Source organism: Thunnus maccoyii, chromosome 12 (genome assembly GCF_910596095.1).
Source record: "Thunnus maccoyii chromosome 12, fThuMac1.1, whole genome shotgun sequence".
Taxonomy (NCBI): domain Eukaryota; kingdom Metazoa; phylum Chordata; class Actinopteri; order Scombriformes; family Scombridae; genus Thunnus; species Thunnus maccoyii.
Genome location: NC_056544.1, coordinates 26,748,640 through 26,762,026, shown reverse-complemented (window position 1 = coordinate 26,762,026; position 13,387 = coordinate 26,748,640). Strand labels below are relative to the sequence as shown.

Below are 13,387 nucleotides of genomic sequence, written 5' to 3'. Positions count from 1 at the left end.
TGCATGGCTGCCATGTCATACACTCTTTAACTGTACAAGAGTCCTGCACAATTTACTGTGGAAAAACAAACTTCTTAAGCTACACTGACCATTATATTGACCACTGATAACTATATTTTTGTTTTTCGTTAAGGACTGAGAGACAAAGTCATAATGGTGGAGGGGTTTGAATGTTCAATGAGGCACAGGAAGCAGCAGTAATCAACTCGGCTTTGGCAAATAAAACAATTAGAATCTGAGAGATTCAAAGCCACATCATAACTGACAACACAATTTTCAACAGCGGCTTTACATGGTGTCTTTTGAGAGAAATTCTGAAAGAATCAAATCTGAGACATAAATATGTGGATTTAAGTAAAAGATTGACTACACTGCACTACACATAGTACATTATTTTCCCCCAGTGTACTGGACTACACCATATTGACTGTTTTTTTTCTGAATTTTTGCTTGTTTTGTGTGGAAATGGATGCTAATGTGATCTCACATGAGTTTATTTTTATCGATGATGCTGGCTTCAACCTCACAAAGACCAAGACAATGGGAAGGAAGATCATTGGTCACAGAGCCATCGTAGATTTTCCTGGCCAATGTGGCAGCAACATCACAAAGTGTGGCCCCCTCACACATAATGTCCTCCACCACCGTGCCAACCTTGGTCTATACAACACAGCCCACATACTCACATTTTTTGGACAAACTGTACAACATTTTGATACCGGCGGACCATATGGATGACGCAGAACAGCACAGATATGTTGTAGTATGGGACAATGTCAGCTTCCATGGTCCAGCCCTGATTCAAAACTGGTTTGTTGACCACCCACAATTTGATGATATTGGCATGTGATGATATTGATGTGGGTGCTTTCCAGGACTGGATACGACACTCAAGGCGCTTCTTCCCTCAATGTCTAGCCAGGGAAGACATTGCCTGTGATGTTGATGAGGTGCTGTGGCCAGACCCAGCTAGACGGCGAGATGCAGCCTAAGTAGTTTTCTTTCTTCTGTTTTTTTTTTTCTGTATATATTTTCCTCAAGGTTTTCTTTTCTGTTTACTGTATTGGATAGAGAGCATATGTATACTGTATGTGCCGTGCATACGTTGCACTGATGTGGTGTGGAGAAAAATAAAAAGGTTTTGTTTCAACTGTTTATTAATGTTTCTGCACATATTTCTGTGGACTTGAACAATCCCTCTCTGCAGAATTCTCTGCATACTGTACAGAACTATTATAATGACGAAGCCACCGAAGCCACTGAAGATGGAAGTGCTTTTCATTGAGCACAACAGTGTGTAGCTAGTTGGACAAAAATCTGGTAATATGAATAAAATGTGTGCCATTTGGTGCAAAAGTTTGATTTGGTAAGTGTCCACGTAGTTATGAATGTAGTGCTTCATTTTGTGGGATATATGAGGTGTTTTGCACTTTAGGTGTGTGGTTTTGTGAAACTGTGTTAAGTGTTTTGAGAAAATGAGCCCTGTTTTCAAAATCTTATTTAATCAATCGTAAAAAAAACTGTAAAAGTGTGACCCACATCTGAATTTCCTCTTTCACTGTCAACTTACAGTAAAATCCACAGCTGCCCTTTTTCTGATGAATAACACCACTTAGACCTTTCCAGAGTAGTGTGTGTGTACTCACTCTAACTGAAGCTAAATACTCCTGAATGTTTAGACCTTCACATGTAAAACTCTTCACCGTCCTCTCCTTCGTCCTGCTTCTCCTGCCGTGAAGAGATTGATGGTTGTTTGGTTTGTGGTCACATAAGCAGGATCTGTCAGCACCGTGGATGATAAACTAATCTCTTCATCCTCGTCTTTGGGTTTTCCTTTAAAGCGTGAGTGTATGTGTGTACATGTGCATGGACTGTATCTATTGCATGTTTCAGTGTCCTGTGATGTGATTACATGTCGTGTCTTTGCATGTTTCTTGTCTTTCTGCATGTGTTTTGCAGATAACTTAATTTTTATGTGTGCGTCTGAGGATGTGTGTGTGTATGTGTGTGTGTTTCCCAGCCATCCCACGCCACCCGGGTATTCAGCCCATTACCTCCCACCAACCTGGCAACCCTGTTAGTAACCCTGCCACAAGCGAATGAGCCAGCAGGCCTGTAATGTTTGCGGTGAACCTCAGGAAGGAAACGATACCGGAGCTGGACTTGTTGATAGAACACTTGTCTTCATCAGGTCTCATAAGCTCTGACTCTCACTGTGTGAGAGTGTGTGTGTGTGTGTGTGTGTGTGTGTGTTTGTGTGTGCGTGTGTGTGTGTGTGTGTTTGAGTGCGTATGTGTCCAGCCATTCAGTCCAGATCATCTTGTGTTCAAGGGTTTCCTCTGCATGTTTGTGCATGTGTGTAAATATATTTGTCATTGTGTAGGTATTTGCAGTTTAGTATTTCCTGTACGTGTGAATATGCGTGTTAAATGTTTCTTCCACATATATACACTGCTCTGTGTGTGTGTGTGTGTGTGTGTCTGTGTGTGTGTGTGTGTGTGTGTGTGTGTGTGTGTGTGTGTGTGTACACATGCCCTCTAATTCCCCTGCTGATCCCCTTAGCTTCCTGAATCAAACAGCCCATTCCTCACATAAATCTGCCGGGTGCGTTTAATAAAACGGCTGCCTCTCGGGTGGAAGAGGGGATTCGTTGGCGTCAAGAGATGCGGAGGTCGCACACAGGAAGAGGAAAACAGACAGGAACATATAGTGATTTATTCATTCACTCCCTGACTCAAGGAATTTTCAACACTAGGTAATTTAGCAAAATGGAGCTTTAGAGGGAGCATGTTTTTTCCTGTATGCATGTTTATGTGTCAGCAATCGACATGTTTTTGCACCAAGACAAATTCCTTTATTATTGTACTTACTGAAAGTGATTTTAGTGATATTACATTTAGGATTTCAGTTAAAGGAGTGAAAAAATAGTCTAATACAAAGATAAATTCTGCATTTAAAGGACCAGTGTGTAGGTTTAGGAGGCTCTATTGACAGAAATGGAATATAATATTCATAAGTATATTTTAATTAGTGTATAATCACCTGAAAATAAGAAGTGTTGTGTTTTCATTACCTTAGAATGAGCCCTTTATATTTACATAGTCCTCTTCCACGGAGCCTGCCATGTTGCACTGCCATGTTTCTACAGTAGCCCAGGATGGACAAACCAAACACTTGCTCTAGAGAGGGCCTTTCACGTTTTTCACGAGTATCACAGCCACCGTACATTCGTTGGTTGCAGTCTGCAACCTCACTGCTAGATGCCACTAAATCTTACATACTGGTCCTTGAAGTAAAAATAAACAAGTATTAGCAGCACTAGCAAATTACATTCTTCATGGAACATGCTTTGAATATGGTGTTTCAATAACTGTGTTTCCAAGTTTAAAGGGCACCTGTTAAGCTTTTCCTTATTTTCAGTCATATATATATAATGTTACAATGAAGTACAGGCTCTGAACACTTCATTTCCAACGTTTTTTTTCTACTTTCAGCCCAAGCTGATGTCAGCTTGTGACAGACTTCTTTATATGGTCATCGGCTCCATGCACAGCGTGCCAGTTCACTGCTCCGCTCCGCTAACATTATGGCATTTTTTTATTGTTTTGGTGGTAGTCACGCCAAGCTATGACTCGAGTAGAGCTGGCACGCTATGAGTGTTTTTCCATCACACAGCACGGCAAAGTAAAATAAGTTGTTTACCCGTTGAAGGTGTGTTGGTTGTCTGCAGATCTTCATAAATCATCATCATCACTGTGGCTGTTTCTGCTTGTACTGTTCCACCTGCATTATCTCTAACTAGTCCACTCAACAAACAGCTCCAAATATCTCCATATGTTGTTGTGTTGACTGGTTTTTAATGCCACAAATGAAGCTCTGCTAATCCAGTTTCATCTCCTGTAAATTCTTCATAATACAAGTCTCCCATTATTTAGTAATTTAAAAACTTTTTAATATGTAAAGCAGGAAATGTTGGGTTTGTATCAGCAGTAACTTAACACATGTTAAGTCATAACAAAAATTATTTCATACTATGTAAGCCATTTCTGATCTTCCAGCTTCATTTGTAATGTCTGGTCAAGTTTAGATAGTTGGGTATGTTTAGAGAAAGATCATGATCATTATTAAAAGAAAACAACATTGACGTTAGTAGGAGATGGGACTTTGAATCACCTGATCTCTCTCTAGAGGTTCTGCGGCGCTATAAAAAAGTCACTTCCACCATTTAAAGCATTTGAACAAAGGACCGATGCAGTCATCTTTATAGCCTTCTATCTCACACTGTATCTCAATATACAGTACAAAGTAAAGGAAATGGTTAAAGGTAGTAAAACATGAATAGTAAAAAGTCTCCCAAAATGGAAAAACTGTCCTAAGTAAGTCTACTTAATTACTTCCCACCTCTGAGGATTTGACAGATACTGGGTTTCGCAATAATGATATGCAAGCTACTGACATACTGACAGCCCTACTTGTGTATTAATGATATGGCATTACAGTATATCCAGACACAACAGATAAGAAAAGAAAAAAAACATTTAAAAAACGTATCAAAGTAGCTTCCTTAGACCTACATTATTGATCATTTCATTCTTCTAAAACTGATAAAGCAGTTTATACGTGCAGACACCGTTTACCTTGACAGTGTATCAAATCAAACATCAACATGAAAGCCCAAAAGCTTATTTCTACCATGTCTCCTTTCTCAGTGTATAATCTGATACTGGTTTCAAGTAGGACAATAGAGCACAAAGTACAATGCACCACATAAAAACAGATATAGAGCCCCAACAGTAGCCTGCTTGTCTTCCTCTGTTTACATGCTGGCTTCCTGTGTCCCAGTTAATCAGCGGGATCTGGGTGTCTGCCTGGCGCAACGCTGGAAAGAAGGAATAGACTAAACTCCTGGAGGAGTGAGCCACTGTGTTATTCATAATCACAGTCGTGCAATAACAAACTACCATCCTAAATTATACAAAGGGCCAGACTTGCTGCTCATTATCTGGCATGCAGTGAGAGGCGACATTACCGCATGCAGGAAAAATGTCTCTATTCTCAACCTCCATTCAGTTTTCTCCAAAACGGTGATGTTTGAATAACAGTGGCAAAGTTTTCCTGCACATTTATTTTTACTTGTAGACAACTTTAACACAGGCTGATGCTATTCTCGTGATCATCCGCCTGTCTTCTCACACTAGCACCTCTGAATGCCAAATATTTCCAAGATAATCTCCTGAAACCTCAGTGACTGCTGCCTATCTTAATTTAGTTTTCACCAGTGTCTACTTGTGTCCTTTGCTGATTTGTCAAGACGATTGGAAAATAATTGCTCCCACCGATACTAGCTTTGGGAAGAGATGATTTGTCTTGCAGATTCCATTGCTGATTATTTAGCGAGGAGGAGGTCAGGGCGTGTATCTGCTTGTCTGCCTTTGCTAAACTGTGTGGCATTTTTTTGTTTGCTTTTGTCTCTTCCTTGTGTACGAATGTGCGTATCTCGATAAGGATCTCCCATCATTCCACACTTTGTTTATTTGAGATGAAGGCTTCCTGTGCATGTGGGGGGGCATTGAGTTCTTCTTCTATATAGAAATTTGCTACCTTCCAGTGCTGATCTGCAAGCCATTTACTTATTTACTTGTTGAACCAATGACAGAATGAAATTGTAAAGAAAGTTATTTGCAGTTGTTTTGGTCATTGTAAATTAGAGACACAATAAAAAGATTCAGTCGTTTTCTGTTAACTAAATGTGTGATAATAGCAATTTGCAAAAAAAATCTCCATAGTGTCATTTGGTCTGTAATGGGGTCTTGAAAATATGTTTTTAGAAGTAACTAAATCTGCCCTTATTGTCATTATTTCAACATTTTTCTATACATATTTTCATTATCAACATTTGATTGATTCAGATTGACTGTGCTGCCAGTGATGATCTAGGTATTTTGATTTTTTTCCCCCCTAGAAATCCCATAACAGTGATATGTTTGTTTTAAAATGTCAGGACATGATAAATTTAGCATTCAATGTGGTCATGGGAGGGGAACAGGAGGTCTCCCTTCTGTGGACGTGCATGGAACAAGGCCAGGAAATGTCTTTATTCAAATGTGTTTACATTACTACCATATGACCTTGTGTCTGCATCTATTGGTTTTGCAAATTACTGGATTTAGATTACTCTATAACTTTACACAATAAGTTACTTCCGCGATTTTAGATTTGATTGACAAAGGAAATACACATGTAACCATAACATTTCACAACAATTACTCCCAAAACCAATGATGTGTCTTAAAATATGAGTTCCATTTTTACTGTCTAAAGGTTTCTGTTTTAAGTAGCACTCTTCAAAGGCTTTTATTGTGCAATATATGCTCAATGTGCACGCCCTTCTTTAGTTTTATAGTTCTAAAGTAAAAAGTTTGGAGTTAAAGACTAAACGGATAAATCACTGACAGACACTTCTGTAAAGTCCCATAGCACAAACAGTATAACATAGTTGTTCTTGCACAGTTGGTGCGTGCAGTTTGTGTGGTTATAAATGATATAATTGATTTGTGTGGATCCTTGAAGATATGTGGATACTGAAAGTTAAGTAATTCAGCCTTTTGAAATGACAGACACTTACTGATGCTGGGTGTTTTGAGATGACTTGCGATCATCTAAAAAGAAAGCAACATGTAGAATAAAGATTAAACACATAACAAAGGATTTTTATGTGGACACAATTCAATATTTCTCATTACGTTTAGTTTCAGGAGGCAGAGCGGTGATGAGTTTCTGCTGCGTTCCATATATGTTGATGTGTCATTTATGGCCACACACACACACACACACACTCTAAACCAACACGTTTTTGACCTGACGGTGACATCCATTAAAGGAACTCTCAGAGTTAAAGCCTCCCTGGTTGATCTTGACATCCATTTTACTTTTAGCTCAGGTATGTGGCACTCTACATCAGTTTGTTTAAGAGGTTTTAAGTGTGTGTGTGTGTGCGTGTGTGTGTGTGAATAGTGAATAGTGGTGGTGGTGTTTGGTGAGGATTTCTGGTCTTGAGCTGCCCTCTCGTACCGCTTCACTGCTTCTTTGTGTATTGCTGAGAGTGAAGCAGCGATGGAGGGAAAGCTGACAAAGGGGTGGAGGTGGCGGTGGGTGGAAGTCAGCTCTTAACCACTTCAACACAACAGAGTTCCCTTCTCTAAATTAAACCAAGTAATTTTGGTGCCTAACCAAACCTTGCCATAGCCTTGTCATCTTCAAATGTATTTATTTTTTAAGAGTGAAATGTAATGGTTTTGAAAGGCACACTTACATTATGTTGCCCTGCCCATAGAGGCGTCAGATCAGAAAATGTGTCTAAGTGTATGTTTCTGAGCTAGGAGGAACCAAAGTGCAAGTCAGAAATAGTGTATTCAGCTATAGAGAGCCAAAGTCATGACGTCAAGTCCGTTTAGCCTCCATTCCACTAGCTTCTGTAACTCAGTGCAATCTCTTATTCAGCGTTTCTTTCATTGGTCTTTCTGAAAAAATGAAGCTTGTTTCTGGAGTTTCCTTACTTTCTAAGACTTATCCGCATCCACTATGAGAAATGTAAGCCTTTGTTATTTTAACAAAGTTAAACGTATTCATTGTGCGCACCGAAAAAACTACAGTACAACTTGGTTTTATCCATATAAACTCTCCAACACAAGTCATTATTCATTTTTCTAGTTATAATCTCTGCTGTGTAAAGGCGTGTACAGTGTTCGCTCCTCTCTGTCCAACTGTTATTACAGACATGTCTGAACTAGCCGCGACCCTTCCACTCGCTCATGGACTCGTCCCCTCTGTCGAGCCGTGACGTTTAGCTAACACGTCTAGGTCTTATGGGAAAAAATATTCATTAAAGACCGCTAAAAAACACAACTATTGAATAAACAATGAGATTAGAATATTTTTCAGACAACTCCTGCCTTTATGTAAACATATGAGGCACGCCACACAACATGCAGTTGAGAAAGGTTCTGTGCCAAGGCTGGATTTTTAGTTATTAGCATACTTATGTCAATGGGATTTTTAATGAGGTTTTCTTACTTCTGGAGCGGAATCTGGAAATTCTGGTTCGACTTCAGCTCTCTATGTTGCGGAGAAACAATAAACATTTTATGATCTGCCATCAGCAGTTGGTTTCAGTTAAACATTTTGTTGCTAGTAGCAACCCCTACTGGCACAGTTCCATAGCAGTTTAACTGACATTGTTACGTCCACGTACACTGTTTTATCTGGTCTGTGACCAAGAACATACTGACAGGCATCTTTGATCTACTCCCTAAATGCACATGTTGGAACATTATCTGTAGCTACTCTTTTGATGACAGCTATTTTGTGATTTTTGATTTGTGATTAATACAATATATAATATAGATTATATAGCCAACTAAGCTTGCCAATATGGTTAGCTGTCTGAAGCTAATGTGTAGCTAATACACCATTCTAAGTAACTGTTACTTTACTTTTGACCTAACTGTTGTGTATTTTACTCTTTATGTTTAGTCTTGTGGACTCTATGTATTTTTTTATTTGCTATATTAATTACTGTGTTGTACTTCCTATGGAGACTAAATGTTGTTCTTGACTGGTGATACATTTCTTCCTGGCATGAGGGACAATAGAACAATCTTGAAAGTCTTTTAAATCCATTTCCCTTGTTACTGTAATGTTACAACTTCATTACAATGCCTTTGGTCTAACTCTTGTATATGGTATCTCGTATTTTTCTGATTTGTTATCAACGTCATTGAACTCATGTTTTGTCCACTACTATTTTCATAGTTTCAAAATCAATTCTAGTAATGACTTCACCGTCCAACCCCTGACTTTGTACATGCATTAATGACATATAGTGTATGTGACCATACACCAATGAGATATTGCAGAAGGATTGATATTTTGTCATTTACAAACCTACAGATGGCAGCCGAGTGAACAGAATTCAACAACCTACTGTCAGAGATCATAAAAGCAAGCAAGTCTGGAGATGATTTATGCCTGCAGTGATAGGTGTGCAATCCCAACACACGAAATCCTTACATACAGTAAGAGACTGTGTTTCTATGTGTGTGTATGCACATGGACACTATGTGCAGGTGTTTCTTCTTGCTTATGTGTGTATGTGCATCAAAAAATAGCACAATCTGATTTACAGTATGAGGTTACATATTTCTATATGATGCACTGTGCAGCCAGCTCAGTTTTGTATGTTTCAAGATGTTGTGATGCACACCATGAGCATGTGTGTGTGTGTGTGTGTGCGCGCGTGTGTGTGTGCATGTACACATGGATAAATTGTCAGCTGAAGCTTCTATCTGCTTCGCTGTGCCCATGTGGAGCTCTGTGTGCATGCTCTCGGCTCTGCTTGCGTCCTGTTTATCTTCCAGCAGAACCTGTTGCGAGCAGCTCACTAATTGCCATGGGACAGTGCCAAGCACTCCAGTGACAGATGTTTCAGCTGGATGGCAGCTAATGAAGATCGGCTGGAAAACATCCATTGGACTATCCTCTGGAGGGCTCCCATGATTCATTATGCCTGCATTTATGCCAGAGGCCACTGGATTCACATTATCAGCCAGCACAGATCCCAGTAAATTTGAAGGCTTTACCATGCAATGAGCTGAAGGCTCCTTATTTAGATGATTAGTGTGTTATTGACACATTTTGTATTCAGTGGAAGCCATATTGTCGTTTAATTAGCCAGTCATTGTTGTTATTGGTTTTTCAGTTAATACCCTTTGGCAGTTTAGCATTTAATGACATTTATCCATGGCTGGAGGAAATACAAATGGTTTAATTTCCAAACTGTTGTAGAAAACAATGGCTAACTGGAAATCTTTACTTAATTGTAATCCATGATGTTTTTTAATTAAATGTATCATTATTATGTCCATCCGTATTGTGAATTATGTTGAAACACTTAAAATTGAGTATTTATTGGACTGGACGTGCACTCCATAATCTACTTTTAACAAATGTTCTTCAAACCTGCCCATCTGACAATGAGAAAGCTGTTTGATGTAATATTAAATATGTGTATTCACAATACATAGCTGGCCAACTGGCCGACATCACTTAATGCCATCAAGAACAAACTAAACACGCAGTATTCTACCAGTCATCCTTGCTGTAGATTAACAAGAAGGTTACAGACTGTGAGTATAAGGCCACATAAAAAAGATTACTTGATGCAGCAGCAGCTTTGTTTAGCGGATGTGCTAAGGACATTTTGTAATGAAATTTGTCTTTAATGTTTACTAAAAGTAAACTGTAACCCTGGATATTTACCAATTTTCTTTTGTAATTTCACTATTTAATTATAAGGGTAAACCATAAGGTCTTTTACTTCCAGACTAGCGATCATACTGTTACAGTGATTGGCATTCACTCGGGAAAAGGATATTTCTTTCTTTTTGAATAAAGCTAATCAAATGCAGACTCAAACACACACTTTATTTTACAAATGAAGTGAGCCTCATAGACTCCCCTGAAAAATATTCAGACATTGCAAATATTCATAATCACCTCACTGGGAAGAAATCTTACTAAAACACAGATTTATGACACATAGATCCATATCTTATTCTTTCCCATTTATAACCAGCTCATTAGTCTTCATTATTATCAACTGTGGTTAGCGAGGTGACGAAGCAGCCCTACAGACGGCACTCAAACCGGACAGCTTCAATAACTGTCAAAGCCCCACGAGTGGAGCATGTATGCTAATCACCCCAGAGAATACAGCCAATTGATTCTAATTGGTTTGCTTCCAATGGCGGAGAGGCGGCCAAGGGGTTACTCTCAAGGTTCAGTTGAATGGAGGGAGGTCTAATTCAGCACACAATGAGGCATATGGGACTGTGTCTTTTGCAAATCTGCGGACAGAATAAGGACTAAAGCCTGAGGTTATCTTCTCTAAAGGGGCTTACGCTGAATGGCTGGGAGTGGCCTGGGAGCCCGGACGCATAATTGACGCACTGCCTTGCTGCCCGTGTGTAAAACATTAATGAATTAATTATGGGCTGGTAAAAAAAGAGAGAGAATAGTGTTTTAAACAAATGTGGATGGATAAATGGATGCATAGAGGTTAAAAATGGTTTCAGTTTCAAATCAACATTCTCTTTCAACAATTGTTCTATGTAATCTATATGTCTAAAATACCTTTCAAACTAATTTATCATTGTTTTAACCTAGACATTAAGGAGTCTTTTGACCAGCATGCAAATCACCAAAAGGCTTATCAAACTCCAGGACACTGTAAAAGTGTTTTATACTCCTTTGAGGCAGGATTTAGAAACTCTGAGAAGTTATCACCGCAATACAACTTTTGTCCTCTGCGAGGATGCTTGCGAGGTAAACAGTCAAATTAGCACAATGCTACCCATGACACTCTCTAGAGTAATTTTAAAATGAATGAGGAGGCTGGTGTTTGTTTTGTTTTTTTATGACACAGTGCTATTTTCAGTCTGAATGCTGGATAACCCCAGTGCATCAAGTCTCTCTTTCACTTCCCAGTGAAAGTGTGGGCTAGCTTGCACAGATCCAGGTCGCAGTAGAAGCAGGCTAAGCAAGGTAGCCCTGACATCCTTCACCCCAGCCACATCTTTCAGTTCTTTCTGGGGGGATCCCAAGGCATTCTCAGGCCAGATGAGATATGTGCTCTAGGGACTGCCCCGTGGTTTCCTCCCAGTTGGACAAGCCCAGTTTACCACCACACTGAGGTATCCAGGAGACATCAGATTCCCAAATCTGATCCACCCTACCCAAAGCACGCTATCCATGATCACACAGACCATAGGTGAGGGTTGGAAAAATTATTGAGTGGACTTTTTACCCGCCTTTGCCAGAAAACCGTGAGTGCCTTTGATTTTTTTATTTGCTCTGGCAGAACAACACCCTCATTCTGTCATGTGCCATTATGCAATCCAGCATTTTTCACTCGAAACTAAATCTATTGGCTCATGTTGTTAAATGCCAAGACAGAAGCTTAAAAATCAAGAGACTGCACCAGTTATAAGTGTAAAGTGCTAACAAGAAAGCTACAGCGCAGGACGTAGCACCTTTAAATGCTCATACAGCTCATTCAGTTAGTGTCCATACAGATGTTATCCTTCCAGCTACACACCAAAATCCATAATGACCTCATTCATGCCTAGTCCAAAAGAGAGAAGCCAGGTCGATCTCTCCCAGTTTGTCCATTGTCAGGGGGCTATTAGTGCTCTGGTTTCCTGGTAACATTTGAAGAGACGGTATTGGTTTTCACTGGAAGCCTGGCCTCTGTGGTGCAGGTGCCCCACAGATTTAGTTTCATGCCCTTTATGCGAAGCACTTGCCATCTGCTTGATCTGACTGTGTAGGCAGGTCTGACGGTTGTGAAAAGAAATCTTCTGTTCAACTTTCAGATTTGTTTTGTGTGTGTGTGCTATCTGACAGCAAGAAGGAGAGAGAGAGAGAGGAAAACATTTAGTGCAGGAAAAATCAGAGGCCGAGTGTTTTTGCTGTAAAAGAGAAGAAACCTTCATTCCTGTGTAAAAAAAAATTCTTATGGTCGTATCGTTTTGTTCGACTACTTTGACCCAAAAATGGTCTGTAGAAACAAAGTCACAGACAAACTATTTCAGATGTATATTTCTCTGAATGGTATCTTTGCACACCCTTTCCTTTCACCTACTTGAAAACATCCCCCGGATGAGAAAAAACCTCAGCACTCCGACAGTATTCCAGTCAGAAGACAGAACAAGCTTTGGAAGAAGATCACGCAAGACAGTTCTTCTAGGGTGAGGAATTTAAAGCATCCAGCAATGTGTACAGCGTCAAGCAGAGCGCCTGGGGGGGCAAGATGGATGCCAATCTCCCTGCTGTTTTGTCACGCTGTTCCTCCTGTCAGCAGACAAAGCTGCCACAGATACAGCTTGTATATAGAGACTGACACCTCTCGCTGTGGGACTTGGGTAAACACAACACACACCTGTATGATTGACGCCAAGACGCTTTTGCCTGGTTGCCTCTGCGAACCACATGAATGTGGCAGAATTGTGCACTGTACAGACACCTACACTGTCTTGGGAAGAAGTCTGACTCAAAGGATGTTTCACAGGGGATCATCAACTTCTTCACGTGCTGCACAGATGACAATGATGATCAGCTCCAGTCGCTCCCATGACGAGCTGATCATCATATCTCAGCTCATGGTTGTTGGTGTCCCATGAGGGCGTAAATGTAAAGAAATACCAGCCACAGCAAAATCCCATAACCCCCCTCGTTACCGACATGGCCTGGATTGCAGTATCTGGAAATATTTGTATTTGTGACATCCTGGGTTTGAATCTGGCCTGGGGCCTTTGCTGCATGTCATGTC

The 13,387-nt window shown here is 40.0% G+C and overlaps 1 long non-coding RNA gene across 2 annotated transcripts; it reads left to right on the top strand.

The window, feature by feature from the left end:
* Nucleotides 1-2,673: 2,673 nt before the first annotated feature.
* LOC121908953 lies at nucleotides 2,674-9,872 on the top strand. Of its 2 annotated transcripts, none has more exons than XR_006099329.1 (3): nucleotides 2,674-2,755; nucleotides 8,950-9,039; nucleotides 9,332-9,872. It is a non-coding gene; the product is annotated as an uncharacterized LOC121908953 (long non-coding RNA). The 2 variants fall into 2 exon arrangements; XR_006099328.1 differs by lacking the exon at nucleotides 2,674-2,755 and adding an exon at nucleotides 6,813-6,940.
* Nucleotides 9,873-13,387: the final 3,515 nt, after the last annotated feature.